Source organism: Cervus elaphus, chromosome 10 (assembly GCF_910594005.1).
Source record: "Cervus elaphus chromosome 10, mCerEla1.1, whole genome shotgun sequence".
Classification (NCBI taxonomy): domain Eukaryota; kingdom Metazoa; phylum Chordata; class Mammalia; order Artiodactyla; family Cervidae; genus Cervus; species Cervus elaphus.
This window is the reverse complement of record NC_057824.1, coordinates 42,482,331-42,507,927: the sequence shown is the minus strand read 5'-3', so window position 1 is coordinate 42,507,927 and position 25,597 is coordinate 42,482,331. Positions and strand designations below refer to the sequence as shown.

At 47.8% G+C, this 25,597-nt stretch overlaps 1 protein-coding gene across 3 annotated transcripts in view; it reads right to left on the bottom strand.

Moving 5' to 3' along the window:
- The window catches only part of CALN1 (calneuron 1), a 491,831-nt gene that overhangs the window by 388,834 nt on the left and 77,400 nt on the right, over positions 1-25,597 (bottom strand). Inside the window, exon 1 of one of the 3 annotated variants that reach the window (XM_043914903.1) lies at positions 20,066-20,099. The exons of 1 other annotated variant lie outside the window; for it this stretch is intronic. The gene's annotated coding sequence lies outside the window, so the exon portion shown is untranslated. Of the gene's footprint in view, positions 1-19,181; positions 19,572-20,065; positions 20,100-25,597 lie in introns of those variants that run through there. One more of the 3 variants, XM_043914904.1, reaches the window with a different exon arrangement.

The following is a 25,597-nucleotide window of genomic DNA, read 5'->3' as shown; positions in this document are numbered from 1 at the left end:
TCCAAAAGGACATCTTCCAGCCCTCTCCCACCTCAGTGCCCTACCAGAGTTTCCCATCATGCCCCACCTACTGCCCCTTCAGGTCATCAGCCTCTGACTGCTGCTGGTGGCTCTTCCCTATGTCCACCTTAAGGACCTGCTCGGGGAGGAGGCCTTTGCCTTCAACCTCTAAGTACACACATAGAGGCAGCATAGCTGACAGGCATTCAAGCCAAACAGACCCCTGACCCAGTCCTGGCTCTGCCACATTCTAGTGGTAAGGCCCTACCAACACCACCTTTCTGAGTCTTAATTTTCGCCATCCATGAAGTGGGAATCAAAGGTATTGGGCAGTGATGGGTGCTGCCTGGGATTCTCCAGAAAATACTTAGAGCAGAGCCTGGCGCATGGAACACATCTGCTCCTGGTTCTCAGGATCCTATCACCCACAGCAATGACCTTATTCACTAACATCAGTGGGTCAGGAAGGTCCAAGGGGGGAGAGGAAAGAGCAAAAAGAATGTGACCTCAGTGGCTATGATGCTGATACCTCCCTGGTGCCATCTTAGATAAGACCTTGGAGAGCTCCAGACCTCAATCAGCAACTGGGATGGAGGTTGGGAAATCTAATGACATTGGAATTGAAACACATTGGGAAGAGTGTGACATTTTAGAAGTGGCCAACGAGGAAAATGCAGACAGTCTACTATGAAAGGATCAAAAAACATGGAATATATATGCTGTTGTTCAGTCGCCCAGTCATGTCCAACTCTTTGTGATCCCACGGACTGCAGCATTCCAGGCCTCTCTGTCCCTCACCATCTCCCAAAGTTTGCCCAAGTTCACGTCCATTGCATCAGTGATGCCATCCAATCATCTTACCCTCTGTTGCCCGCTTCTCCTTCTGCCTGCAATCTTCCCCAGCATCAGGGACTTTTCCAATGACTCAGCTGTTCACATCCGATGACCAAAGTACTGGAGCCTCAGCATCAGCATAAGTCCTTCCAGTGAGTATTCAGAGTTGATTTCCCTTCAGACTGACTGGCTTGATCTCCTTGCAGTCCAAGGAATTCTCAAGAGTCTTCTACAGGCCCACAGCTCGAAAGCACCAATGCTTTGGCACTCAGCGGTCTTTACGTCTTTTTTGGTTGGCCAAAAGTTTGTGTGGGTTTTTCCATAAGATGTTACAGAGAAAGTGAACGGACATTTTGGCCAACCAAATACATGTGTGTGTGTGTGTGTGTGTGTGTGTGTGTGTATTTTAAAGAGCAGTAAGTTGACCTGTAAAGGTTCTGATGCTATGCATGCGTGCATGCTCAGTCACTTCAGTCGTGTCCAACTCATTGTGCCCCTATAGACTGTAGCCTGCCAAGCTCCTCTGTCCATGGGATTCTCCAGGCAAGAATACTGGAGTGGGATACCATACCCTCCTCCAGCATATCTTCCTGACCCAGGGATCGAACCCCCGTCTCCTGCATTTCGTGCATTGCAGGCAGATTCTTGACTGCTAAGCCACCAAGGAAGCCCTTGGATGCCATGGCCAAGCTCAGACTTTAAAGAAAAATACGGATGACCCCAGGGAATAGGAAAGACGCACAGGAAAGTGGTGACAAAACAGGGGAGGAGCAAACCAAAGATGACAGAAGGCACCTGCCACAGGCAGCCATTTCCGGCCACGTAAGATCCACTCTTGCCTGCAACGTTCAGCCGACTTCTCCCAGCATTGCCAAGGGCCACCTGCCCAGACCACAAGGAGAAGGCTGGTTCCAATGAGTCACTCCTTTATGGTGTGGTGATTTTTGCTTTCAAACGCAGGTTGTACCCACTAGCTGTGTTCCCCTTGACAGACAGCACTTTGAACCTAAGGGGACAGAAGACTGGATTACAGGTAAAACCATGCATAGTTTACCTGCACACCAAGAAATCCCCATTCCAGGGGAATTTTTGTTTTTGCAATATAATTTTTAAAAATATAACTTCATGAAAGATGCCTCAGGTTTAGAAAATTCAGGAAGGACAAGTAAGTCAAAGAAACAAATGACAACTGCATCCTTTAAAAAGTAGGATGCAGCGCCCACAAGGATGTAGGGGCCAGTCTGTACAAGGACTGGAGGAGCAATGGGACCTGATGGCATAATTCCTGTACCCAAGCTCCTTGGCCCCTGCCACATAGAGCAGCTCCCAAGGACATCAAGGGACTTCTGTACCACTTGGTCTCAGAAGCCATTGAATACTACTCAACTTTTAGCTCTGTGTAATATGCTATATTAATGGTTTTCTTTTAATTTAGAAGGAAAATGTTAAATTTAGAAGTAAATATTTATGCAGTCTTAGTTGTGAGGAAACATACACTACGCATGACTTTCAAACTTAAATATTTAAAGGAGGAGGATAAAAATTTAATTAAAACATCATCAAAAACCCAGTAAGTTAAAAATAATATAAAAGAAATAAAAAGGTAAACAACAAACTTGGAAATTTTTGCAACATAGAATAAACATTCTATGAATAGCATATTCTAAGAATATGCTATTCTTCATATTATAGTTCTTAATAGTTCTAAATTAGTTCTAAATATAGTTCTAAATTATTTTTTAGAAATAGATATATTAATACATAATTCACAAAAGGAAAAATCAAACAGCCAATAAGCACATGAAAAAATGTGCATGTTTGCTTATGGTTCCAGAAATCCAGAATAAAACAATAATATAAAACCACCTGGCTACCAAATTTCAAAAATGAGTTAATGCCCATAGCGGATGGTGAGAATATATAGAAATAAGTCATCAGAATGAGCCATCCCATTATCAGAAGTGGGAATGGGAAAAAAAAATTTTTTAATAAAGGTTCCCAAATCCTTGACCTGTTCATTCCACATCTAAGAATTTATCCTTAGAAAAATAGCACGTGTCAAAAACAACACATAGCATAGCCATTTGTGGAATAGAATGCATTCATTAAAAATGATGAGGTGGGAACATATAACAACCTGGAGAGACATCCACAACATATTCAGTTTAAAAAAAAAAAAAAACAGCTTATACAAAAGTATTCACATCATGACTCCTTCAAATAAATAGAGGAATACTTCATAAATACATATAAAACACCCCCACGTACAAACACAAATTCTGAGAGCTTTTATCCTCAAGCTGTGATCCTTGAGTTATCTCTGGGTCCACAGGATTAAGAGTAAATTTTATTGTCTTCTCTTCACTTGTTCTCCAAAGCCTGACAGCACGTTTTTTACTTTTGTACTTAGAGCAACATTTTAATACAAGACAGTCAAGGCCAGATGGCAGGAATTTACTCCTTCAGAGGGCCCCGTGGGGTTGGGGAGTCTGAGTGCTCATCATCCCACAGGGGAATTTACTCCCAAGTGTTTCTAAACCAAGATTGAATGCATCTAAACTGGGTGGTTTGGTGCTACGACTGTTCCCACAACTCTGCTCACTCTGCCTGGTTGACTCCACCAGGGTACCGATGGCAGGCAGCATCTGGCAGGACAGGATGACAGGACAGCAAATGATGGGGACAGAGCTCCTGATGCCCAAACAGTCCTGGTCTAGGAAGTGCCCCCCAGATACAGCCAGGAGCTCTGAGCCAGAGGAAAGAAAGGGGCGAGGGGTGTGCGCCTTTCTTCCAGCTCCTCCAGGGGAAAGGATTCAAGGACCTTCCAAGAGGTACCACTGACCACCAGCCCTGGTGAATGCAGGGACCCAAAGGTTTTTCTTTCCAGTCACACCATGCAGCATGTGTGATCTTAGTTCCCTGAATAGGAATCCAATTCGGGCCCCCTACATTGGAAGTGCAGGGGCTTAACCACTGGACCACCAGGGGAAGTCCCCCAAAGACTTTCTTGATAACAGTGAAACGCAGAGATCCATGCATGCATTGGAAAGATGGAAAGAAGAATGTTAAACCACCACACCCTTTCTTGCCTGGAGAATCCCATGGACAGAGGAGCCTGGCAGGCTACAGTCCATGGGGTCACAAGAGTCGGACCTGACTTACTGACTAAACCACCACCACCACCATTGGAAAGGTGGGAAGAAGAATGTTAAACCACCACACCCTTTCAGAAAAATATTTGTGCAATAGATCAAACCCTATTTTCCAGTGATCTGCACTGGAGAAGGAAATGGCAACCCACTCCAGCATTCTTGCCTGGGAAATCTCATGGACAGAGAAGCCTGGCAGGCTACAGTCTATGTGATTGCAAAAGGGTCAGACATGACTTAGCAACTAAGCAACCATAGGTTAAACCGTATTTCCCAATGATCTGCACTGTAATATCTGACCTGTGCAATTATTTCTGACTGGGCTTCCTCTTGCTGTTCATGGGGATGGTTTCCCCTGCCCTCAACTCCCTCTGTCAATTACCCAATGATCTAGAAACCTCACTCAAATTCAGGAGGGGAGTTCGTTTTTAAGAGGACCCTACAGTGAATTATTTGATTTCAGTGCAATAATGCCTCCCTTATTTATCTGTTCAGATTCAAAGGTCCCTTTAAGAAGCACCTTAATTTTCCTTTGTTTTCTTTCCTGCCTCTTCTGTGGGAAATTCAAGGACCAGAAAGAAGTGGTTTTTTAAAAATTCATTTCCATTCCTCCTCTGCTAGCCCCCATCATCTCCATCTTCAACGACAGCAAATAATCACCAAGCAAGTGATGGAGACAAAGGTTACTAGCAGTGAGAATCATCTTGCCAACCAACATAGGTCTGTTCTTCCAACATTAATATCCATATCTTAAGGCCACAGAGGGTCAAATGCACAGCTAAATCCCCACAGCACTTACCTCCAATTAAAATTAAGAAACATCTCCTAACGTCTTACAGGCAAAGCACTGTGCCAAAAACAGTGGAGGAAACATACAAATACACACACACACATGCATCTACACACACACACACCACCAACCCTCTCCATCAGAGACATAACAGCAGGTTAATTTGTTGAGGGTCTATATCCTCCTTGGAAGAAAGCAGATACCCTCTAAAATCCCTTTATTTTTTACTTTTCCAGGACTCTGAACTTCTAAATATATCTAGCCCAAGCCAATAAGCATTAGAGTAAATGTCGAGGTAACAAACATATTTGTATAATAAAAACCACACAAACATAGAGGAAGGAGAAATTAAATCCATCATGGGGATCAAGAACACTCCACTGGGAAAGTCAGATTTAACTGCCTTGAAATGTCAAGGGGCTTCTAGGCTGCAGAAGCAGCTGGCGCAGAGACACACATGGATCATGAAAGTGACAGCGGTCAACAGCCAAGGAGACCAAATGAAAGGCACTAAGGAGCTGGAATTTCAACCTCAGTGGGATGCAGTTGGAAGGTTCTAGAAGTCCTGAGTGGCATGACTCCCATCGTGTTTCCAGTGGATGGACCTGGAGGAACAGGCTCAAGTCCAGGCCAAAGTAACAGCAGTGCCAGTGGGGTTGGAATGTTGGTGCCCGTGACACACCCATCAGTCACAGGTGGGTGGGGACAGAGGACCAGAGATGACAACCAGCATCTTATCCTGATCATCCTTGGGGCTCGGGGCTGAGGGCCAGGCAGGAGAATGTGCTGTGTGTTGTGGAGGAAATGGTCCATTGTGTTTGGGACATGCTGAGTTTGGAGTGCCTATGAGAATATTTACATCTCATGTCTGATAAGAGGTGATGTTACAAGAGCTAACTAAAGTGTGGAGGGAAAGAAGATTGTTCCAAGAGAGAAACTAGAGAGAGCATGAAGACAGGGGCCAAGGCTCAAGAGGCAGGGGACCTATGTATACCTATGACTGATTCATGCTGATGTATGGGAAAAAACCATCACAATATTTTAAAGCAACAATCCTCCAATTAAAAATAAATAAATTTTTAAAAAGAAAAGGGCCAAGGCATGAAGTTTGGGAACAGCTACATTTGAGGGGTAGAAAGGGAACACATAGGGCTTCCCAAGTGGCTCAGTGGTAAAGAATCTGCCTGCAGTGCAGGAGACTCAAAAGGTGTGGGTTCAATCCCTGGATCAGAAAGATCCCTTGGAGAAGGAAGTGGCAACCCACTCCAGTATTCCTTCCTGGAAGATTCCATGGACAGAGGAGTCTGGTAGGCTGCAATCCACCTGATGGGCTACAATCCATCTGGTGGGTTGCAAAAGAGTTGTACACAACTGAATGACTGAGCCCATACACGTATACAAGGGGAAATATGGAGATAGAAAAGTGTTACGGCTGAATGGTGCTTTTCCCCAAAATTCATATTTGAAGTCCTAACCTCAGAGTGTACCTTAGAACGTGACCAGGTCTGGAGATAGGTTTTAAAGTGGTAATTAAGTTAAAATGAGATCATCTGAGTGGGTCTTCATCCAATATGACTGGTATCCTTATAAGAAAGAGAACACTGGTCACAGACACAGACAAGGGAAGACCATCTGAAGATGGAGAGAAGGCGCTGTCCGCAAACCAAGGAAAGAGACCCGAAGCAGATCCTTCCCTCAACCCCTGAAACCAACCCTGCTGATACTTTGATCCTGGACTTCAGCCTCCAGAACCATGAGAAAATAAATCTCTGTCGTTTAATCCACTCAGCCTGTGGTGCTTTGTTACAGCAGCCCTAGCAGACTCATATAAGAAGCTAAGAGGTGAGAATAAAACCAAGAGAGTTCACTCAGTGGGGAGGCGCCTGAGGAAAGGGTGACTGATGGTATCATATATTGCCAAGCATGAGAAGTGAGTCCACATCATTAGATTTTTAAATGAGGATGTCAGTGACCTTTCAAAAAGCAAGTTTACAGTATATTAAGTATTTAAGACTTACTGTCATAGGGGCCCTACAGTAGGGTCATCCAGCAGCCAAGGGTTAATAGAAAAGACAAGAATAAGGTCAAAGAGTGAGAGTGACGGGGCAGAGCCTTCTTTTCAGAAACTTCCCTTTAAAGAACCGGGAGTGAAATAGGATGGCAGCCCAGGGAGGCGGCAGGGTCAAGCAGAGTTTTAGAGAGACTTTCGATGATGAGATGAAGGAAGGAAAATTTGAGATCTGACAAAGGAGAAACAGAAATGCATGAGACTCATGGCACAGTCAAGTTTTCCTTATAAAAGAGTAAGGATACAGCTTCCTTTGAAACGGGAAGAAAGGAGAAATTTTGGAGCAGAAATGATGGAGAATGTTGAGGTCAAGGGAAGAGGCAATGCGGTACAGGCCCCAGTCTCTCGAAGCCGGAAGCAAGGCTTCGTGGGAGAGGAGGGGAGAGGAGCGGAGGACACTGAGAGGAGGAGAGACTCAGGGGCACGGCCATTGTATCTCTGGTCAAGAAACCAGCCAGAATTCAATACAAGGATTTGCAGAAAGAATTTAAGACCTACCTGTTGTTGAACAACCTACATTTTTAGTGGAATCAATTTAGCTGACCAAGAACTTGAAAAAGTGAATGATTGGTTTTATTCAAGGTCAAGGTTGCAAAGTGAATATAGCAACAGATCAGGAAGGTCAACACGTACAAGGAATTCAGAATAGAAATCATGGTGCAGGCTTCTAGGCTACCCATGCCAAGGACCTCTGAAGAGACAGAATCATTGCAGGCTGCAAAGTCTTAGAAAGAGGCAGACAGCAGGCATTCTGTAGCAGGGGTTAGAAAACTACAATCCTGGGCCAAAATCCAGCCCACCCTCTGCTTTTGTAATTAAAGTGTTATCACAACACACCTACTGATCAGTTCAGTTCAGTCACTCAGTCGTGTCTGACTCTTTGCAACCCCATGGACTACAGCACACCAGGCTTCCCTGTCCATCACCAAGTCCTGGAGCTTGCTCAAACTCACGTCCACCGAGTCGCTGATGCCATCCAACCATCTCATCCTCTGTTGTCCCCTTCTCCTCCTGCCTTCAATCTTTCCCAGCATTAGGGTCTTTCCCAATGAATCAGTTCTTTGCATCATTTACGCTTGTCCATAGTTACTTTCCAGCTACAACAGAACTGAGTCACTGCAACAGGTATCTTAGGACCTGAAAAGCCCAAAATACTTGACAGAAAAAGTTTGCCAACCCCTAAGGAATGGACATGAAAATCAGACAGCAACACCAGACAGGCAGAAAGAGAGGGAGAGACAAAATCAGGCTAAACTGATGACCGAGGCAATGGGTATGAGCTGAAGAGAATGAAACATGAGGGCCCCCAGGCCCACAGCCAAGGGCAGAGCAATCCTGGCACAACTTAGGCAAGGACTGGACCCAGGAGATCCAGGCCAGAGAGCAGGCCTGAAGAAAGGGAGAACTCAGGGTGTCCCATCAGTCTGCACAGAACTCCCACTGGAAGCTCATGTTGGGGGATAATATCAACCAATATGAACAGTTCAGCAAGGATGAGGCAGAGATTAAGGCAGAGTTCTCACCCCTGAGTTTAATGGGAAGATGAAAGCCAGAACTGAGTATGTGCGTGGCCGTCATGGGAAAGTAGAAGTCTGAAAATCAAGTAGGACACAAGTATCTGATGCTTCCATATACCCAGTTGCCCCACAAGACATGCCAAACCTACATATTGAATTCTCTTGTTTATGAACTAGGGTTTGCCCAGAGGTGGGCCCATCATGGACACATCTACAGAGAGCTAGAAAAGCAAAGATGGGGGAAACAGGAGAGGGCCAATGTCATCAGCACCCAGTCCAGCAGTATGAGGGAGCAGCCTCCACTCAAATGTCAAGGGGTACTCCAGGAGGGGAATGGCGGACTCGGGGTCTGGGTGACAATGTCCTGTGGAAGTCCTCCGCAGCCCCTGGCATGTCTTGGGCAATCAAAGTCACAGAGGTAGTATAGCCTAGTGACTTGAGGACGTGAGTCTTAGAGTCATGAGTCAAGCTTCAGTACTCGTTATCTGTGGGACCTTCAATAAAGTACTTAACCTCTCTGTGGTTTGGGGTCCTCATGCACACAAATGGAGACAGTTGCAGTATCTACTTCATTAAAGCTTCACTGAAAGAACTGAAGGAGTTAACACACACAAAGTACTCAAAAAGGAGGACTTACATAACCATTAGCTATAATTACACTGCCTCATCTTTCTACTAACTTTCATGTGCCCCTAAGTCATCTCCCACTCTGTTTAAAGACTTGACCTTCTAGGGCAAAATATGCACACCCTGAGAAAGCAGTGTCCATCTCAGCCCTTGAGTTTCACACCCACTGGTCTTCATCTCAAGTTAGTTTCTGAAGCACAAAAGTGACAAGGAGGAAAATGTCCCTGCCAACGCTGACATGCTGAAACAGGTGTCTGGAGTTGAAAAAACTGGGGGAAAAAAAAGGATCCAACAAAATATAATTTATTAGTCATCACCTGCTGAACATGTCATGGCTGGGTGATAAATGCCAAGAACATCAATTATGAACTATTCTTACAGCAGGTTTAACATAATCCACCACGACACCCAGAAACCTATATGTTGAGAATGTTCTTTATTTGTTTGGACCACAGGAGGAAAATATTTGGAGTAGAAATGGTAAATGTAATTATTTTGCATGATGTAGGGCAGCCTGCGTCAGCATCCCTCCTGGGACCAGGCTGTTGAACATCTGTCAACGTGTCAACTCTAACCACAGAAGCAAAGCACTTAGTCGCGCTTCTGCATCCTTACCTGAAGCCGCAGGGAGAGGATGGAGAAACACAGATATTATTGGCAGTAATATTTCTGGATTTTGAGACATTTTGATGGAAAAACACAGGTATTGGCAGCAATGGTTCTAGACTGTGAAACAGGTGTTTGAACATGACTATAACTAGCCATCTTTCTGGATGCCTATGTCGTGTGATTCCCCTGCTCCAGGAGCAGCATGGGGTGGGGGTGGGGAGGGTCTTCTCCCCAGGAGTCATCCTCCCATGTCCTTCCTCCTGGTCTCGCATCCACAGCAGCCCCGGCCTGATGATCTGTTTCTCTGGACAAACCTCTCTCTTAGCAGCCCCCTCTCCATAACTGAGTGGTTTAGACAAAATAATTCCTTTCCAGCAGTCAGAGCCTCTGATTCTGACTCTATAAATGCTGACCAGGGACAGGACAACGCTCTGGATCCAGAAAGACAAAAATAACTCAAGTGATTTGTAATCATGATGCTAACTTTTGGGCTCTAATACCTGAGCAATAACATTTCAATGTTCAGAGATGAACTTTTAATGAATATTCAATTGCTCTATTGTTCTTTATAAGAATACAAAGTGGAAAAGGCAGGATCTGGGCCCCTTGTTCTCCAACCCTACCTCAGATGAACTAAGGAGGCCATACTCTCATGAAAAAGCGATAATCCCAGAAGCCCAGTCTGGAACATATTTCTTCTAACTGGGCCCTGCTCTCTGGCAGCATCTCAGTTCAGTTCAGTTCAGTCGCTCAGTCGCGTCCGACTCTTTGCGACCCCATGGCAGCACCTGGAGCTGGTTAAAAATGCAGGCTCTCAGCCTGCTCCAGACCCGGCATCAGAATTTGCACTTGAACAAGATCCTCAGGCGATTGGCAGGCACTCTCCTTAGAGGAACAAGTTGGCAGTACAGTGGAATCACCTGGGGCGGGGGTGGGGAGAGAACCCTGTCCCATTTCTCTCCTTCCCGCCCCCCCCTCCCACAGAGATGATTCAGATTTCATTGGCCTGGGATGTGATGGGGCACTGGGACATTTTTAAGGTTTCCCAGGGAACTCTAACATGCAGCAAAGTCTGAGAAGCACTGAACTAAACTCTCAAATTCAGGTTCTAAAATTCAAATCCAGAGACAGCCAAAGAAAAAGTGAAAGTCAGTCATGTCCAACTCTTTGCGACCCCATGGACTAAACAGATCATGGAATTCTCCAGGCCAGAGTACTGGAGTGAGTAGCCTTTCCCTTCATCAAGGGGATATTCTCAACACAGGGATCGAACCCAGGTCTCCCTCCTTGCAGGCGGATTCTTTACCAGCTGAGCCACAAGGGAAGCCCAGAGCCAGCCAACCTCCCCCTAGAAAGATATGCATCACCTTTCCCAAGACCACAGCAGGGTCACCCACTCCCTGGAGTTCTACCTGATGAAGGGTCACCATCCCAAGTCAGTCCCTGACTCTGGCATCTACCTTTGTGTCTAAGATCACGGCCCTGTAGCCCCCGAGGTCCTGCAGGACGTGGCCACTCCCAGGGGAAGCTCCCTGGCAGCACTGACTCGCTATTTCTTTCTCTCTCTCTCATGACAACCACAATACTCCAAATCAGAGGAAAGAATTCACTTCTTCAGCAACAGCTCTCATGCAAGGATCTCCAAGCACACGGAACCCTCCGGACAGCGGCTGGAACTCAGGCAGCCAGGAGAGTCCAGGGCACATCCTCCCTGGCCTCAGTCCCTTCCAGGGTGCAGATTCGGAGTCAGCCTGCGTCCGAATGAATGACTGAAGCCTGAGGTCTCTGCGTGGGGACCCACTGACAGTACCCACCAGCATTTGTTTCCCTCCTTTTCAATTATATGATTCCTCCCTGTTGCCTGCTGCCCTTTGAAGGCTCCGTGGATTCTGTGCTTCTGGGTTTTTGAAAGACACCTCTACCTCCTTGGGTGTGAGAAGCTGAGAACTCTGGTGTTTATGTGAACACCAAAGGAGCCTGTAGGAACCCACATGTAAACACCCTATAGGAACCAAGCTGGGAGCCAGCAGTTCTTGGATATACCGGGGCTCACAGATTGGTTAGTGCTGGTACAACTAACTTGAGAGTTAAGTCTCCAAATGAAAAGAGAACCCAACAGCCTCAGCTGCGGGCAGATGATATGTGTGGACTAGCTACCGCCAAGTGACTCGGGAAGGAAAGGGATTGGGACAACTCACCAAACAGACTTGAAAACGCCATCCCCTCGGAGGACTCTTGGCAGCTCTATGTTCATGAGTTTGGCCGAAAGAAAAGTGATTTGACTAAAGTGATTTCACAAAGTCACACCTGATCTTTGTGGCAGAAAGTCTGCTTCTCTTTGGGAGAAAAGGGAAGGTGGAGATTTAACTAGTGAGTTTCACATCTCTAGAGGGGAGTCTACAGTGTAGTGGTTCCCATCCATCACTGGCAAACCTGGGACCCTGAGTTGTCTGTTCATTTCTTCATCTGTAAATTGGGGGAAATGCTCATAATCAGAGAGCGGATGACACGTAGTAAGTACGATGCAAGTTTCCTAATATTACTTGTCACTTCCCGCTGGATCCGGAGTGTGTCTTTATGTGTCTGTGCATCAAATGAATCATCTACCATAGACCAGATGAAATAACAGAGCAACTGGTTTTAAGAATGAGCAGCGGCATGCTGGAGGCTGAACGGCTCCATCAATGTGCAGTACAGATGTTTTGAGGTTTTCCTACCAGGCTATAAAAATGTTTACACAGTAATTAGGCCTGTTATCAGTACACAAACAGATTACACTTTACAGAGTGAATGAACAGCACAAAAACCCTCCCATTTTTCGTCAGGTTCAGCATGCTTTCCTAATTCTCGGGCTTACCAAAATAAATTCATTTTTCTGACAACACGGTGCGGGTGCCGCGTGCAGGGAAGAGGCGCTGGGGTGGGGAAACTGACTCTGTTTAACAGAACGCATGTCACGTGCTCTGTCCAGCCCTTCCTCCTCCCCATCTGTAAAATGAGATAACCAAGGTCCCTGCTCACTCATCAACCCCATGGTTCTATTACTTTTCAAGCATTCTCTTCTAAGCACGTCTTCACTCTCCTCTTCCCCAAGAAAGGATGTGTTTAATTAAAGAACTGATGGGAAAGGTAGCAATTCTGCTGAATCACATGCGTCTCCCATCCAACACAGGAGCACGGAGTTGACGGCAGTTCAATCCTGACACTTCAGCTCCCAAGGCCAGTCTGCACAGTGAGACCACAAAGCACTTCCCAAACACATCCATGGCTCTAAGTAACACTCCATGGAATGCGTTGCTTCTCCTGTTTTCAAAGGATAACATTCCAAGGTAATAAACATGTCACCAAAATAATGAACCAAGCTCCCTGACTTGCACTTTCAAATTTTCATAGCAGCAAACTTGTGTTAATGAAACAAAAGAAGTGATTTGTAATCATAGACCCAACTTTGGGGCTCTAACACTAGAGTAATATTGTTTAAATGCTCAGAGATGAACTTTTAATGAATATTTAATTGCTCCATTTTTTATACATATAAAGTATGCTTTCAGTGAACACTCTGAATACTGAAAAGGCAAGAGGCTGTTTCTCCCAGCTAAGCGATGTGTTCAAGTTTCTTAATGATTTTGTTTCAAGGGGATAAAGGTCATCAAGGTTTCAAGCTCTAGAGGAAGGAGTCTGGGAGAGTCATTTGGAGAAAGGGTGACTTGTTATAGAAATATTCCAAAATCCTTCAACAAAATATAGATGGAGGTATTTGAAATGCTGAGGAAGAAAATCTAATGATACATGTACAAAAATACGAATGATCTGGGGAAGGAGAATGCAGAAAGGTGCTTTCATTTTTAATGTAACATTTCCATCTGGCTTTAATTTCTCTTTTTAAAAAAAGAATGTTTGCTTTCATAACAAAAATATTTTTTAGGCATAAAACAAAGAGCCACCCACTGGACAGCTTGTACAAGGTTAAGTACCCTAATTTCTGCCCCAACCAGAATCCATGGGTTTTTCACATTAAAATTTCCACAAATAAAATGGTAGGAAAAAAAGTGTATAGTTGATACAGTCTCAAAACACCCCATCCACGACATTGGTGGTCATCAGTGTATACATTAAAAAAAAAAAAAATTGGTCATGATTATAAAAGAAATTTGAGCTCGTTTAAAAAAAAAAAATCATTCATAATGCCAATTCCTTTGGACAAGCACTGTTAACATTCTTAGTCCACTTCTTTCTATTATTCTTCTATACCACATTTTTAAACAAAACAAATCATACTAGAAATGTGGTTTTGTCCATACCCACATTTAATTGGTACATGAGAAACCACTAAATTAAGGTCACCAAAGCATTTTCTCTCCATCTGTTACTCTCAAATACTACATTTCCTTTTGGACTCTGATGAATAGAGACTCACACTCTTGCACTACGGTAGCACACCCAGGAGGCACAGCTGCCAGGGTGATCTTTGGAAAACAGAAATTGGATCATGTCCGTTTGCTGTTTAAAACCCCTCCTGGTCCTCCTAACTAATTCAGTATCAAATCCAAACTCTGCCGGGGGACCTCCGAGGCCCCCCATGAACTAGCCCCTGCTTCTCAGTACACATCTCCTTCCTGTTCCTCAACACACCCAGCGGTTCCTGCCTCAGGACCTTTGCACCGGCAGATGCCACTGCCTGGAAGTTCTTGCCTAGACCTTCCCCCAACTTACCCAGCGTAACTGTGACTCCTCAGTGAGAACTTTCTTGACCACCCAATCTGAAGAAACCCCTGCCTTTGCCTCTGTGATATCACCTAATTTTATTTTCCATTTTTATTTTCTCATTGTCTTACACCACTAGAATATGAGAGTACCACCTCTATCTAATTGGCCATTGTCCCTGGTACCTGGTACAGAGATGCTCAATAAATACAGGATGAATGAATGGAAATTCTTTCAAAACTACCCAGATTTGTGGGGCATGAGCTAAAGTAACCTATTTAAACAGGCCTTATTCTCAGCAGCACTGCCCCTTAATGAGACTTTTTTAAATAGGCCGTTACCTTCTCCCGCGGCCTGGTCACGGAAAGCTGCCCACAGCTCTGCCAGTGGGGAAACAAGTGAGTGATTTAGTCTGGGCCAGACTTTGATTTTGCTTATCCACCTCATTACCTATGCTGGAAACTCTGTGGTCATGCTGCACCCTTCCCTTCTTCTCCTAATACTCCTTCCTACTCAGTCAATCAGTGAGTCCCACCAACTACCCCTCCTGTGGAGGACATGCCCAAGTCTTCTAGCAGATTCATTCCAGCTTCCTTTCAGAAAAACTACCTCTCCCCATTCCAATGAAATTTCAGAAAGCTATTCCTGATATGAAGACCCAAAGCTTTGCCAGTGAGAGATTTCCTCTGAGCATTTTGAATGTAGCAGAATAATAACAACAATAAGATGATGATGATGATGGAGGGAAAGGGTAGAGATCATTTACTTTCATAGCATCACCTGAGAGAAACCATAAGACTACTCCAGCCACCAAGATCCCCTCGACCGCCTAATTCCCATCTGCTCCAAGCCTGGCTCTTCAGGCGTGTCCCGAGCCCTGTGAATTTCCATCAGTGCTCGTACAACTTTCTCCTTATTGGCTTTAGTTGCTAGCTGGAGCTGGTTTCTGTTGCTTGCAACCCACAAACCCTAACTGAGAATTCTCCTAAATGTTTGCTCAATTCATCTCTTCTCCTCCATAGTTCTCACCATAGCCTCAGCTCCAGCCACCTCACCGGTATCTACGCCTCTGGACTTCTCACTGCCAAATCCATTCTCCACAAGGTCTCCAACCAGACTTACCTAAAACTCCAATCTGACCTTGCCACTTGCCCCCTAGTCCTTCTACCATTCCAGCCTCTTCTCTCATCCTTTCCTGCCTCACTCTTGAAGCTCCAGGAGGTCCGAATTACCAGTTGCTTTGTCATATCTTCCATGTGTTTTCTTACCTCTCCCATAACATCCTCTGCCTGGGATACCCATGGAGGACTGGCTACTTCATGACCATCCTTCAAGCTCAGCTCAGACATCAGGCAGTCACACTAGACTGACTGCCTCCCATCTCTGCTCACAAATGTGTATCCCTCACACGTGGTCTGCCTTCCCCATTAACGTGTGAATTTTCTGATGGCAGCCGCTGTGTCATATTCATCTCATATTCATTCCTACATCTGTACCACATAGTAGGCACTGAATACATTTTTGTTCAATGTTAAATGATTAAAAACATCATTCACTCAGAAAGCCCCAGGTTGGATGCCACAACTGTGCTTTCATTTTCCTCCTTTCAAACCACATGCAGAATTAGCCTCCAATGGAGCCACTGAGGGGTCAGCCAATGCCCTGCCCATCTTGAAGGACAGTTTCATTGCTTGCGAGTTGGGATGCACTCTGTCTTAACAAGCACAGGAGGCTGTGGCTCGTTGTGCCGCCTAATGGTTCTCCATCACGAAAAGACATTTCAGACACTGACTACATCAGGTTAGGCCTCAAGGGAAGGGCAAAGATGTCACCCAATCCCATACCACTGTGGGCACAGAGAGGGAACATGCAACCAAAGGCGCCGCCGTCTATAATTAAGCCAGCGTGGGCTTGAGCCCCATGCGTCTCCAGTGTGGGCACACGTGGAGGGCAAGGCCTCCCCCCCTGACCCACTGCACAAGACAGAGCCCCCTCTATGCCTGTGTTTCCTTGTCAGGAATAAGTAATGAGATGCTGCCCTGGGTTCACTCAGCAAACACAGAAGGGGCATCCACCTTGGGTCTGACCCTCGAAAGGCACTGAAGGTCAAAGGTTACTAAAACACTCCTCAGATCATAAGCAGCAGTGTGCAAAGAGCCCTGGACCTACAATCGGAACACTAGCCTCTTAGAATCAAACCCTAACCCTGCCTCTTACCCACAAACTACCTGCTCACATGAAAGTTGGTTACCCGCCTTCAGCGTCAGTTTTCCAAATACAAAACACGAAGGTTACGTGAGCTCCAATGCGTAGAAGTGTCTGACATCAAGAAGGGTCCCAGAAATCTGAATTAAGAGGGTGTGCAAAGACCTTAAACGTCCAAAGTTCTCTTTGAACCACCAGAATTCCTCTCTATGTAAGAACTAGCGCCCCCTTCTGCCACCCACTGGGCACTGCAGAGGCTGTCGGAGCCGGAATGGGCTGCCAAATCTAGCTAGCAGGCGCGGTGCGAGAACCGAGGACCAGCCCTCAGATAGGTCTCTCCCACTGTTGACCCAGGAGCACACCGTCCCTCCCAAAGCCACTTGCAATGGAAAATAATTTCTAGACGGCCGCCTAACCTTTCCCAATGCTTGGGCACTGATCAGAGGCCTCCCACTGCGGAGATAAATGTTAACCAAGCAGCCGTCACACCTGCACCCTCACCTCACCCCAGTCCCCACCACCCCTTCGCGAGGAAAGGGAGCCGTGGGTCTCCATCACGTCCCGCCCATCGTGTTCTCCATGGAACCAGCTGAATGAAGTGATTTTCTTTCTGCAAAGCCCTTTGCTGCACCCTCACTGAAGGCCTGATTACTGGCAGTAGTTACAGTCCGAGTTCAGAGAAAGGTGATCTCAATGAACAATTCTAAGAGGATTTAGCGCTCCTCCAATAAAACATCCGAGGGATTGGGTTTCCAGAGAGTTTTGTTTTCATTACTCCACTTGGATACAGTCAGTAACCAACATCAGTGTTGTAGACCAGCTTCTCCGTAAACATAGCTGTTTTTCAGGCAGCTACTGCCATGAAAAACCCACATGTCTGCAGTGAGCTCAGAAGGGGAGGGGGGGGCTCAGCTGGGCCTCCGTTAGCTGCCAGGAGAACACCGCCCCAGGGCATCCATCGGGCATGTGGGGGGGCCAATGCCTAAGGAACCAGCAAAGTTTTGCAGCTCCTGGAGCCCAGGAATCCATCCTTAGCTGGGGGTGTCCCAAGAGAGCAGCAAACACAGGAGAGGTCCGAGCTGCCTCCAGACTTCAGAGCCTCAAAGAACCAAGTAGCAAAGACAATGGAGATTCCATTAACACCTCCTTCTACCTGCAACACTTTTTTCCCCCCCAAAAAATAGATGAAATGAAAACCACCAACAAACCAAGGAGAAGAGCTGCGGTCAGGGTTGGATGAAAGCTGTGTCCTCCTCTGGCCCCAAGACAATTTCACACCAAATGGCTTTAAAACCCTTTCCAAGGCTCTGAGGCCTGAACTGAAAGAGTTTATCTTTTGGACTGCGAGTCAGCAGTTAAGGAAGCAGAACGTGGAAATCCTAAGAGTTATGAGTTTTCACTTTTGCACAAATGCTCTGTGTGTCTGGACACACGAAGGGAAGAAATCTACCCATTCCTTCTAGAGAAGGTAACCCCAACTCCATCCCCGGGGCTGTTCTTATATAGTTATTATTAGCACTAATCAGACTTCAGTGGACACGACCCAACACAGCCACACACACCGGCACTGAGCAAGCTCTCCTGCGAGCCCAGCAAGGTGTCCTTTTAGGCAAAATATGGAGCTCAAGGCCTGGGGATGGCGCCCCAGGCTTGGGGCCTCAGGAACTGCAGGTATCATTTCCCCGGGGTAAAGGACTTCATCAATACAAGGAAGGCGCTTTCCCCACACACACACTGGTCCTCAAAGAAAAAATGCAGAGGGAAATGATGCTGGGGATGGGGGCAGAGGGCGCACGTGGCTGGCGCCTAGATAGCAAAAAGTAGCCCTCGCTCCACGCTCAGCACCCCATCCCGTCCGGGTGAGGCGTCCTCCGCTCTCCCTGGCCCCAAGGCCGTCCCCAGAACTACCTGCTGCTGCCTAGGCGCCCTCAGGCCAAGTCTGAAGAAGTTCACTCCCCGTCGCGCCAGTCCGGGGACGCTGGGGCATCCGGTAAACCCAGACTGCCCGGCGGAGTCGGCGCCCGCCTCTGCCGGGGCGCGGGACTCCGGAAGCTGCCGGGGACTCAGAGGCCAGCTCAGTGCAGCCAGGTTGCAGGCTGGGCTGCCGGAGGCCTCCGGGTGATCCCGCGCTCCCCAGGGCCGGCGGACACGGGGCGGTGGCGGCGAGGAGCGTGCGCCCCGGAGGGCGAGTAGCCCTCGCCGGGGCTGGAGGTGGAGGGAATCCTCCCCCGAATGCCAGGACTCCCGGCTTCCCGGGTACCTGGAAGCCGCCCGGCTCTCCACCTGGGCTGCCGTGCAGTTCCTCTCCCTTCCACCGCCCAGGCACCCGCGGCCGGGGGCGCGCAGACAAGCGGCTACCGGCGCCGGCGACTCGGCGAACGGCGCCCAGCCTGCAGCCCGCACAGTTCTGGGACACCCGGGTGGGACACCCGTCGCCCTGACCGGACCCCACGCCCCCAGGCGGGCGGACACCCGCCACCCCCAGGGAGAGCAAGGAGGCTCGGGCAACCCCCAGCCGCCCGGTGTCCTCTCCCAGCGCCAACAGGTATGGGAGGCGTTGTCGCCAGCCCGCCCACTCCGGGGCCAGGGCCCGCCACAGCCCCGGGCTTTGGGCACGGTGCAGAGGGGCGGACGGAGGGAAGAGGCGAGGGCGGGAGCGAGCGGGCGGCGGCACTCACCTCTGGCAGGGCCGGGGCCGGCCGCGCGGGCCCGCCGCCCCGAAGCCCGGGTTCCGAGGCGCCTCCGCGCGCGCCGGGGGCTTCCTCCGAGGCCCGCAGGGAGGAGGTGGCGCGGGGGGAGGCGCCGGCGGGCAGCGCTCAGCCTCACGCTCACACCCCCGGCCGGCCGCCGCGGCCCCGCGCCGGCATCCTAGCTGCCGCCGGCTCCCACGGCGCCCCGGGCTGCTCCCCAAGCGCGCGCCGGGGTCGGCGCGAGCCCCTCGTCGGCTCGGAGCGCGATCTGGGCGCGCTCCTCTTGTCCTTGTCCTCGGCTCCCGTCTGGGGACGCTGCCCCGCACCCCGGCTCGGCGCGCGGCTCTACCCCTCCCGCTCCCGCTGGCTGTGCAGAGCCCCGGCGCGCGGGCTCAGCCCATGTGCGCGGCTGCCTCGCTGCGCCCCGAAGCCTAGTGGCCGAGGCCCCGCCGGAGTTGCGCGCCCTAGAAACTCCATGCAGCTCCGGCCTCCTCCCCGGCTCCTCCCCGGCGGGCCCCCCGGGGCCTTGAGGCAGCCCGCGGCGCTGTCCCCGCCCTGCCTTCGCCCGCGTCAGGAGCCGGGTTTCTGGGCGCGCCTCGCCTCCGAGGGTCGGGGAGCCCCCACCCCCACCCCTCCGCCTCGCCAATGGCTCCCTCGGTTTCCAGGCAGCGCAACCTGAGGAACGCCTCGGCGCGCGCGCACTCACACTCGCGCGCACACACACACACACACACACACACGCACTGCACACACAGGCACACGCGCGCGGGGGGCGAACTGGAGCTTGGCAGACGGTCCTCCTTCCTTCCTCCCCAAAGAAGCTGCCCACGTTAACTCCGGCAAACTGCTGTTCCCCGTATTGGACAACTCACCGAAGCGCCCCCCACCTTAACTACTTCATCCCCGGCGCCAGGATCACACCTGCATCCGCTCCCAGGGCGAGGGCGGGCGCCGAGTCAAGGTGCCGGCGGCCAGAACTGGGGGAGGAGGAGGGTTCGGGGTGCCCACCGCAGTACCACCTAGGGAGGCACTTCTGCAGCGACCGCCTGCCGACCTCTGATCCCGCTCCCCGGGGTCTGAGAACACGTGGTTTGGCCCCCCACCTCCCTTCCCAAGGTCACAGAATGGATTCGATGAGGGGGGTGAGGGTGCCTGGACACAGGTGTGGTCTTGACATCTCGAAGACTGTCTGCAACCTGCCCTGACACTGCCCGCTGCCAAGTCCATACCGAGACAGGCCCCTTTCCTCCCCTGCCCCATGCCTCAAGGGCAACTCTTTAACTGAGAGTCTCCAGTCACCTTCTCTGGTCCCCCACCTGTCTACCTCTCATATGCCCAGAAGCTGACAGAATACACAGTGCTACCCACGTTTGTGTTGCAAAAAGAAAAAAATGAAAAACACCCAGAGGCATCTCAGTCTGTCCCATAGACAGAGTCAAACACCTACCGGTCTCCTTCTGCCCCTCCCAAGGGTGTGCCACAGGAGAAGGAACCCACCTGGCTGGAGCAGACTAGTCTTTCCTGACAGCACCCTCTTTTCCAAGGTCCCCACTTTCTTGCCCCCCTCTAGGTGGCAGAAAGACTATGCCACCAGCTCAGATTCTTCCAATTCCCAGACTCAAAGAAAAGATATACATAAAAATTCTCACACCAATCAGAAGCAAAGCAGGCAATACTGCGCTAAGCCTCTGGTCCAAACAGCTCAGTAATCACCTCTCTTCTGGCTGGTGCAGCTGCCAAGAGAATGTGGGCATTGGTGCTGCCAGCCAGGGGCACAAGTTAATCAGGGTCCCCTCCTTGCCCGCACCTCCTGGTCTACGCCCTGAGTGTGGTTCCTCTGAGCCCCAGTAATACGCTCATTGCTGATACCGTACCTTTGGCATTCAGCCTTTGCTACCCTGTATTCTCACTATTTTTTCTTGTACCTGCCCTACTTCCCAAATTATCTTCTTAAGCCACTGGCCGAATCTTATGTACATAGTTCAAAGATGTACACAGAAGTCATTTCCAGAAGTTTCTCTGAAGGGTCACAGGCACATGAACTAATAGAGTTGGTAGAGTCTCAGAAGCATCTTTCCCTCTGAACGTTTGGATGAAAGCTTCATCTTCTAGCAATGTTTCCTCCCCTAGCAATCAGTTGTTTTGCCATTTTCTGGGTGGCAACCAGGTCACCAAAGTGCCTTAAGCGAGTCTTTAAACACACATGGAGTTCCTGGTACAAAGTAGATGCAACCCTTTAACCAGAGGAGGACACGTCTATCAGATCTCTGCCCTCACTGCTTGTGTGAATTTGGATAAGTTGTTTGTTCTCTTTAAATCTTACTGTCCTCCATGAAGAATGGACTGTGGACACAGAGGGGGAGGGAGAGGGTGGGATGAACTGAGAGAGCAGTGCTGAGATACATACACCTCTGCATGTGACATAGCTGGTGGGAAGCTGCTGCCCATCACAGGGAGCTCAGCTCCTTGCTCTGTGATGACCCGAGGGCACTGTGGGGGGTCAGAGGGACACTCAGGAGGGAGGGGATATGTGTGTACATAGAGCAGATTCATATTGTCCTAGCACAGAAACTAACACAACTTGTAAAGCAAATATAATCCAATTAAATAAGTAAATAAAAACCTCACTGCCCCCAGTGAGGTAAAAATGGAGATTTTATCACTTCTACCCCAGCCCTTCCCTTGTCTTTCCTTCTTTTGTTTTACCTTCAATAAGTATATTTACTTCAAGTGCCCAAGACAGTCAAGGGTAGGGGGCAATGAAGGGGTCTGTTGCATTCTATAAAGAAATGAGCAGAAAAAGAAAAAACTATTTGGGCACATGTTGGAGGATAACATTTTCTGTGTATCTTATCAAAGTGCAGACTATGGAAAGCATTGGCTTCTTTACAACACACGTTCTTTACTTTGTGGCAAGAGGTTTTACAGTGGTTTGTTAGGCAGCAACAGATAATCAAAACGAAATTCAGTAACTGGAAGTAGACTGCTGCTGTAACAAATGCTGAAAACATTGGCTCTGGGACTGGACAATGAACAGAAGCTAGATGTGCCTCAAAAGACTGTTAGTGAAAGCTGCAAGGGCCTCAGGAAGACTCTTGGAGAGGACTTGAAGGACACTGCGAACACTGTTTCTGGGAAAAAAAAGAGCACGTAAGTCATGGACTGGTGGGTCAGTTAGAAGACATGACAGATGAGAAGGCAACCTAGGGAATTCATGGACCTGACTAGGAGAGTTCCAAGTAGAGCACAGAAGAAGCCAGCTGGATTTTTTGAGATGCCAATGATGAAAGACAAGCGGAGATTAATTAAAGCAGAAATTATTCTGCTTTTGGTGGTAGAATTTAGAGGAAATAGAACCAGGACTTGCTGGATTAGAGAGGAGAACTGTTCCTCCTGATTCTGACATCTCCTGGCAAAAACATTCAAATCCTGGGGGCAGTAAACTGTGGTCTGCAGATAAAGATGAAGTTAGGGATGGGGCAGTCAGAACTTTAGTGAAGACCTCACAAAGGGACTCCCCTGGTGGTCCAGTGGTTAAGAATCCTCCTGCTAATGCAGGAGACACAGGTTTGATCCCTGGTCCGTGAAATAAGATCCCACATGCCACAGGGCAACTGAAGCCCATGCGCCACTACTGAAGCCCATGCGCCTCATTAGAGAGTAGCCCTCAGACAGCAGCAAGGAGCCCGGTGTGCTGCAGCCAAGAGCCAGCACAATTAAAAAAACAAAAACCTCATACATATCTAAGTGCAGGCCTAAATGAGCTTTCAAGAATCTTAGAGACCTGGTGCCTCAGCCGCCTCAACAATAGCTTGAATCACAGGAAGTCCTCAATGGTTTTAAAGAAAACATATCAGTTTGGGACTAAAAGGGACAAAGGTGGTACAAAAGGAAAGAAGGCCTCTGGATCCCCAACCCCCAATGGCTGCACACAGGAGCCATTTCTTCTGAGAAAGGGAGAAGGACTCTTGGAGGAACCAACAGCCCAAAAGATAAAGCCAAGAGCCGTGAAGAATCATTCCCAAGAAGCAGGACTGGGTCTTAGTTAAAGAACTGATGACACGTTCCCAGCTGGATTTCAGAACTTCTGTGAGCTGGAGTGACTGCTACTGTAAATACCACCGACCTCCTCCCTTTCTGAATGGGTGTCTATCGCAGTTGGGCTTCTCCCAGGGCTCAGTGGGTAAAGAATTCATCTGTAGTGCAGGAGACAGAAGATGGGTTCGATCCCTGCATTGGGAAGATCCCCTGGAGGAGGAGAGGCAACCCACTCCAGTATTTTTACCTGAAAAAATCCCATGGACAGAAGGAGATTGGCGGACTAGATTCCATGGGGTTGCAAAGAGTCACTCAGTCATGACAGAGACTGGTAGTCAGTCAGTAAACGCTATCGCAGTTACTATCTCTCTGTCTCACTGCTGTATGTGGGGTGTTTAGAGGAGAGGCGAAAGGAGCTTACAGATCTTCAGACTGAGAAAACCTGCCCTGAACCTGCTTTAGATAAACAGATCCAGGACCTGAGCATGGTGCCCACAAGGAGATGAGACTTTTTGGAACTTGTGAATGTGTCTGGATATGTTTTATGTTAGAAGAATATAAATAATGCTTGGCTGAAGGTGAATTTTTGACTGTGTTGAATTAAAGATGGCTTTAAATTCTTTAATATTCCTGTCATCAAATTGGAATCTACGGGACTTCTCTGGTGACTAAGACTCCACGCTCCCAATGCAGGGGGGCTGGGTTCATCCCCTGGTCAGGGAACTAAGAGTTCACATGCCACAACCAACAATCCTGCATACCACAACTATAAAACCCTGCATTCTGCAAGTAAAGATCCCACATGCTGCAACTAAGACCCAGGCCAGGCAAATAAATAAACTTTTTTTAAAAATTGGACTCTACATCACTCTTCCCTTGAATCTGGACTATCTGGACTCCCTTGATATCCTGGACTATCGAGGATATGTTACTTCTTTAACCGAATAAAGAATTAAAGTTATTTTTGTGCCAGGCTCCAGTTTAGGACTTAAACCAGAAGCTCTTGTTTTCTGTCTCCTGGAACACTCTCTTAGGGCTCTAAGTCACCACGTGGGAAGTCCAAGTACCCACAGTCCACCATGCTGCAAGGCAGCTCAAGCTAGCTGTGTGGAGGGAAGGCGGTTGGGAGGTAAGGAAGGAGAAATGGCGGGGGGGAGGGGAGGGAAGGTGTTGAAAGAGAGAGATCTGGTCAGTCCTCAGCTATTCTAGCCCCTGCTGTTAAGAGTCCTCCCAGCTGAGGACCCATATTATAGGGCAGACAGAAGCCATCCCCACTGGACCCTGTATGAACTCCTGACCTACAGACTAAAAGAGATAGTAATACACTGATGTTCTAAGCCATTTAATTTTGGGGTGATTTGTTATGCAGCTGTAGATAACCAGAAAGAATGTGTTAAGTTGGAAAGATTTCCAAACTATATTGTAGAGTGAATTGCAAAATAACACACATGACACCATTTTTGAAAAAGAAAACTTTGTACATAGTGCCCATATATGCATAATATAACTGGAATGCTATGTGTTGCCTAACTCACTCTGGAGAATCAGTACTAAGAAGATTTCTACTTTTAGATATACATTCTGTGAACATTCTATAACAAAGATTTTTTGTATTGGCCTAAATTTGAAATGAGAAAATATCCCATATTTAATTTATCTCAAAGCAATAAACACATTGTATACGACCATAAAAAGAATAACACACTCTCTGGTTTTGGAAAAAAACAAAGGGTTTACTCTGTGACTGGATTATTAATGAAAAGAGATTATATTGATACATGTGTTGATAATTCTTTTGATCTCTAGGCTAAAGAAAATTTAAGTTCTCAACAAAGCAAAAACAAGTTATCAACAAAGCGGGGGGAAAAGATTGGCTTCAGGAGTGTATGTAACACTAGATCACAGAATTAAAATGAGCCAATAAACAGAGGATAACTGACCTCGTGTAGGACTTATACATATATTTAGGTTGTTATCATGTATGAAACTAAGAAGAAAATAGTTTCCAAATGAAACAAATAAGAAAATAAATGGCCTTTTTTTTTTTTTACATATTCTGGAAAAATATTCAAAGACTTGCATTAGCCAATTAAAAAAAAAAAAAATGGAATCAAAGTGAAGAACTCAAGAATGGGGCCAGGAATCCAGAGAGAAGGAAAGGGCATTGGTGTGAACCTGAAATTCTCTGCCGCCTTTGATTTTGAAACATTACCTGATTTCCAAGTTGCATTGGACCAAAAGGCCAAAAGGAAAGTATTATCTCAGAAATTTTGAGAATATCACAGACTTAGAGAGAAATTAATCAGCTTCCAGTACTACCAAGACAGTCAGGACCTGAGGGACTAAAATCCAAGGAAAGAAAACCT